The sequence below is a fragment of the Falco peregrinus genome, unplaced genomic scaffold (genome assembly GCF_023634155.1).
Source record: "Falco peregrinus isolate bFalPer1 unplaced genomic scaffold, bFalPer1.pri scaffold_42, whole genome shotgun sequence".
Lineage (NCBI taxonomy): Eukaryota > Metazoa > Chordata > Aves > Falconiformes > Falconidae > Falco > Falco peregrinus.
In genome coordinates this window covers 1708208-1714304 of record NW_026599609.1, presented here as the reverse complement: position 1 = coordinate 1714304, position 6097 = coordinate 1708208, and the positions used below count along the sequence as shown (strand labels likewise).

Genomic DNA, 6097 nt, shown 5'->3' with positions numbered 1-6097 from the left:
CTGGTACAGATTTTGTCTATGATTTTAACAATGTATTTGATTTTATTATCATGCTCTTTTTCAGTTAGGTCAATATGGGGCTGATGCTTCTTATTGTCTATATTGTCTGTTTAGAATCATGGAATCATGTAGGCTGGAAAAGACCTTTGAGATCATCAAGCCCAGCCATTAACCCAGCACTGCCAAGCCCACCACTAACCATGTCGCTTAAGCGCAGCATCTATGTGTTTTCTAAACGCCTCCAGGGATGGTGGTTCTACCACCTCCCTGGGCAGCCCGTTCCAATGCTTGGGCAGCCTTTCAGTGAAGAAACGTCTCCGAATATCCAATCTAAACTTCCCCTAGTGCAGCTTGAGGCCATTTGCTCTTGTCCTGTTGCTTGTTACCTGGGAGAAAAGAGCAACCCCCCCTGCCTACAGCCTCTGTCAGGCAGCTGTAGGGAGTGAGAAGGTCCCCCCTGAGCACCCCCCCAGCCTCAACACCCCCAGTGCCCTCAGATGCTCCCCGTCAGCCTTGTGCCCCAGCCCCTTCCCCAGCCCCCGACTTGTCTCCGGACACGCTCCAGCCCCTCGGTGTCTCTCTTGCAGTGAGGGGCCGCAAGCTGAACGTGGCATTCCAGGTGCGGCCCCACCAGTGCCGGGTATAGGAGGACGGTCACTGCCCTGGTCCTGCTGGCCACACTGTTTCTGATACAGGCCAGGCTGCTGCTGGCCGTCTTGGCCACCTGGGCACACTGGGGGCTCGTGCCCAGCCGGCCACTGACCACCCCTCCAGGCCCTTTCCCACCAGCAGCCACCCAGCCCCTGCCCCCCGCCTGCAGCTGCCTGGGGCTGGTGTGACCCAGGGCAGGGCCCGGCACAGAGCCCTGTTGAACCCCATCCAAGTGGCCTCAGCCCCTCGGCCTGGCCTGCCCAGCCCCCTGCAGAGCCCCCTGCCCCCCCGGCAGATCGACGCTCCTGCCCAGCTTGGTGTCCTCTGCCAACTGACGGAGGGCGCGCTCCATCCCCTCGTCTGCGCCGTCGGTGAAGATGTTGAACAGGACTGGCCCCGCCACCAAGCCCTGGGGACACCCGCTGTGCCCGGCGCCAGCGGGATGTAGCTCCATTCCCCACCGCGCTCTGGGCTCGCTCCAGGCAGCTCCTAACCCCGCGCAGAGCGCCCGGCCCGGCCAGGAGCAGCCAGGTTCTCCGGGAGATGCTGTGGGAGACGGTGTCAGTGTCCAGGTAGACACCACCCACAGCATTTCCCTTGTCCACTGGGTGGGTCACCTTGTCGTAGAAGGAGATTTATTTAAATTGATTTATTTAGAGAATACATCTTGTGGAACAGGAATTCCTTTGTGAATATGCAGTTGTTAGCACGACTGAAGCTTGATCTTGGCAATCCAAGTAGCTATTACTGTCAATAAATGAATGAAATGATAAGCCTATGGATCATAATTGCAATTTAATAAGTGTACGTGTATATGTAAATTAAAAAAATAATACCACTTCTTTCCTTTTTTGCTCTTTCACATTTACATTTCTCATATCCTCTTTTCTTCTTGTTTCCTTGGAAACTTCCACTTTGAGAAGATAACGATAGGTTCAGTATTAAGTATATGCAGAACACTAGCTGTTTTCTGCATTCTCGATGCCCATCCAGTTTCCAGTTGGTATGGGAGGTGATGGAACATTTCCCTCATTTGCAGAAAGGAACTTACTTGGAGAACTTTCATGCCCGCTGGTTACTAAGAGGGGAAAAGGCAATGCAGGATATAGAATCACTTTGCTTTTATAGGAAGGATCTTTCCTTCTTTGCTGTAAGAAACAAAGTGATATAGAGGACAGCGATACAATATACTAATAGAATGTCGGAAGTTAGTTGACAAAATTATGTATCTTCATCCACTGTTGTCATTCGACTTCCTAGTAACTCCGGCCTGTGACCTCCTTGGTATGAAATTTTCCATGGGCCACTGATCTCAGTCTCTGAAGTGGGAAGGGAACGGCACGCTGGTTCTGCAATTCTTCCGTTCGCCCTGAGAACGAGACCCTGAAGGGAGGAGGGCTGCTGTTTTCAGCATATTTGTGAGTCTGTCATTTCCCAGAGCTGTAGGAGCTCTAACAAATAATCAGAGTGTGGGAGCTAAAAGCATAGATACAGAGAACAGAACAAGATCTGTTGGTGTTGTGTTCCCATTTTTATTCCTGTTCGCTGTGCCTGCAGGCAGCATATGAAAAGCGTAAAGCAGAGTTACTACAGGACATGAATTACTGTTTCAAGCCTGTTTGTCTTTGGAGGAAAGCAGACCGCAGCTTCATGAATTCAGGAGTTTCACAAGTGAAATCGAAAACCTTATTTGCTGTTTGGTTGGTTTAGTTACAATAAAGCAATTATAATACCAGTAGTAAAGAATATTTATGAGTAGATGGAGAAAAAACAAAGTTAAACATTGCAATATGGAAATATGCTATTTTTCCTAAGTAGCTATCCAAATCAGAACTTAATATATAAACTTTCACATTGCTCTACAGCAACAGATCAAGAATGTTAGTTGCAGTTCAAATTCCTACTTCATAAGAATTTTTCAGAAAGAGTCTGAGAGAGGAGTGGGGTTTCTGCAGTTCTACACAGATGAACAGAAGCTGCTCCAAAACTTGCTCAAGCTTCAGCATTCTATTCTCAGTGTTCCTTCACAAAACATGCCCGTAAGCTCTCATGTATCTTGTCCAGCCTTAAGAAATTAACTCGGATCGCAACTGAAGAGGACGTGTATTACTTGTGCTCGTAACAATCTCCAGGCAGGGTGTCTTCTTTTATTACAGTCCCGGGCATGCAGGCTTTTGCTACTATTCTGGTTTTGCTGTTCTCCTTAAGTGCCCAGTGAGGTTTGCTCTAGTATCAGCCATGGCAGTTAATGTTCTCTCGCTCACCTGTTGTGTTTTTAGCACCGGTTTCTGTGGGCGCAAGGGGTCCATTTTAGATCTTTGAGTCACTGCGTCATGCCGTTGTGGCTTTTCCATTGGCGAACTGCTGCTGTAATTCCCTAAGGGGCTTCCTAGGTCAGGAGGTAGCGGATGGGAGCAGGTTGCCGCCCTGGGTCAGTGGTGAGTGCTGGCATGTATCATCTGACCTAGAGCTGATGTCTGTCACCACTTTAGCTCTGGAATGACTCTGAGACCCAGGGAACTCTGGTTCCCTTAAGCTGCAACCTTGGAGCTTTTCCAAGCAGTGGATGAAATTCCTGTCACAGGCTCTAAGGCACCTTAAGGAGAAGGGGGCACAGTCTGAGTTTTCCCCCATGTAGGCGCCAGGGAGGTACAGTTCTGAGCTTAGTGCTGGCCGCTACTGGGAGACGCTTTCAAGTGATCTGAGTGCAGCTCTGGCTACCCAAAGCTGGACAGGGTTGGCAAATGGTGATGTAGAGTTTTGGTGGTAAACTTGACCAGCCTGTCTTAACGAGCAGGCATGTTCTGTGTTCGCAAGCACCGTTTGGTCCCGCCTAGGCATCCTGAAAGTTTGAAGGGCCGCGGTCACGTCTTCCCTGGGTCACACACAATGAACGGTTGCCTGTGCAGAGTTGCTTTTTAAGGAGCAGGCTGTGGTTCTATTTTCTCTGTTTGGCTTTGCATTTGGGAAATAATGTAACAGCTACAGCTCAACTGAAGGAGCACGATACCTGACGCGGCAGAGAAGGAGGTGCGTTTTACTAATTGTTTGGTGTGCGTCAGTTTGACCCCAAAATGACATCGTGTCAAAGCTTGTGGCCAGGTTCCGCTGTAGATGTTGACTTGGGGTATGAATGGCTCCAGGTGTGCTTTAGGAGAGCTCTGTTGGTGTAGGTGTGCTGAGCAACTGCTCTGCTGTGTGTGCAGCTGTTCTGGTTTGGCTTCCTGGTGCGAGCACGCAGAAGAAAACTCGCAAGTGTGGTCAGCCTTGCCGTAAAATCAGAACGCTTTCTGCTGCTGCCTGGATATCCGAGAGCCTCCTGAACGTTTCAGGCAGGCAAGAGATGTGCTCCAGTACATCTGAGAGTCCACAGCTCTGCAGTTCCCTAGAGGGGCACTCACTACAGGTAAGGCTGTAAGATGGCAGAGCTCTCTGCAAGTGACGCTGACGGAGTTTCTTTGGGTATATATTTGGATACATGTGCGAGCTGAAAAGCTATTGTTTGCTTTCCTGCTCAGTAAGCACAGGTCACTTGGGTGGTCATGGACACTTGTCATTTACTGAGGAAGTTTCCACCCGTTGCATGGAAAGGGAAACGGTTCAGAGGCACTGTTTAGGGTTTGGGGGTTTTTTGTTTGTTGTAAAACCTGGAGGTTTAGCATTTTGTTCTGTGGTGTCGGTTAAAGAAAAAGTATTTTGAATTCAGAAATGTAAAGTGCTGAAGCAGCTAAGTGGCAGAACCAGGCCTCGTTCCTAGTGTAGCCATAATCCAAGGCTGGTTTAAAGCCCAGCCCAGTTACGTCAGTGGGAGAACAGAGAAACAACAGATGATCGAGTTGTGTACACGGGTGCTCTCAAACTCAGGTACCTGTTCTTGAAAAATTTGTCTACGAGAATAGTAATTGCTTGTTCAAAGACTAAGTGTGCTTGAAGGAGTGTGTGAGTTAAAGCAGGCAGAAAGAAGATCAAGATCTGAGGAGCAGCCTGGAACTGAGGAGATGAATCACCTGGGACAGTCAGGTGATGGATTTGCAGAACTGACAGGACCAAAGGAAACTCCTAAAAACTTCAGACGTTGACTAACGGTTTGAGAAGCATATCTAAGCCGTGCTGTATCCCTTTGCTCTCTGCCACTCGCTGGGGGGGCAGCCCGGCTCTGAGTTGTGACTAAAGCAAACCCAGCGGTACCCGCATCTATTTAAATGTCTCCCGGAACAACAGCAATCGCTGGGGCTTATCCGTAGGACCTCACCGCCCACTGCCCCCCCCTGCACCTTGTGCCGTGGGTTCCCCACGCTGCTGCTGCTCCCTCCTGGTGGGCCGGGGGCGCGGACAGAAAGAGCCACCCAACTGTAAAGCTGCCAGATGCAAAGGATTTAGCCGCTCGAGCCACGCGGGTGCTTTTGAGTCCGGAGGCAACGGGTAATAGTGGCTGGGCTGCGAGTGGGCAGAGGGCAGAGCGCAGGGCACCCCGCAGCCGCAGCGAGCGTTCCCGGCGGCCGGTGGCGTCAACTGGGCTGAGATCCCGCCCAGTGCTCGCCTGGCCAGTGCTCAGCACGGGGCTGGTGGGGACCTGCTGCCACTGGCGACCAAGAAGGGGGTACTGCAGCCAAGCTATCTAACAGAAGCTGCAAAGTTTATTGTAGCAATGGAGTCAATAACAACAAATGCTGAGAAAGAAAAACAGCTGAGCAGGTTTTCCTGAATTATGGTGACTGAATTTCATCCAGAAAGGAGGAAGCAAAAAAGCCATTTAGCAGGCCCTTGGTATCACCAGATACTCTTACAGAATGTGGCGTTCCCCCTTGGCTAGCACTAGCTAGGATAAATACTGGTAGCGATTGTTGGCTGTTTCTGTCGCCTAAAGTCTGCTCTGAGGACTAAGTGAGACATTCCTCCTCTGTGAATATCATTAACGGTATCTGGCTTTGCTTTGGTTGTTTCCGTGTTTTTTAAAAACTGTACTTGTGTATGTGAAAAGGGAAAGACATGATGCTTACTTTTTAGTTTAATTGCCATGGCTGAAGTGGAAGAGTCCAGAAAAATGTAAGCTGGCTGAGGAAATGGGTCGACCTCAAAGCTGTGTCTATCTCCAAACAAGGGAAATCCTGTTTCTCCTGATGAGGAAGGATCATTGTTAAATAGCCATCACATTACCACATCACCAACATATAATGCCTAATGTTATGTGTTTGTATATGTAACAAAATCATACGTGCATTTATTTCTCGTTTGAGAATGCGGTCTGTGGAGGGTTTCTCTGCGCTGTAGTTCAGAGACCTGTAACTTAGGCTTAATTTAGACCTGAATACACCACCTAGAAATGAATCCAGTTTTGATGCAAAAGCAAAGGGGACAGATGTTCTACTTCTTTTAGAAGTTGTTCCAGTGGCTAACTGCCTTCACTGAGACCTCAGTTTCACTTTTTTAAAAATGTGAATGGTTT

The 6097-nt window shown here is 49.2% G+C and overlaps 1 non-coding gene across 1 annotated transcript; it reads left to right on the top strand.

The window, feature by feature from the left end:
* The first annotated feature begins 3081 nt into the window (after nt 1–3081).
* On the top strand, nt 3082–3166 carry LOC129783513 (small nucleolar RNA SNORD45). The gene has a single exon (XR_008745320.1). It is a non-coding gene; the product is annotated as a small nucleolar RNA SNORD45 (small nucleolar RNA).
* Nucleotides 3167–6097: the final 2931 nt, after the last annotated feature.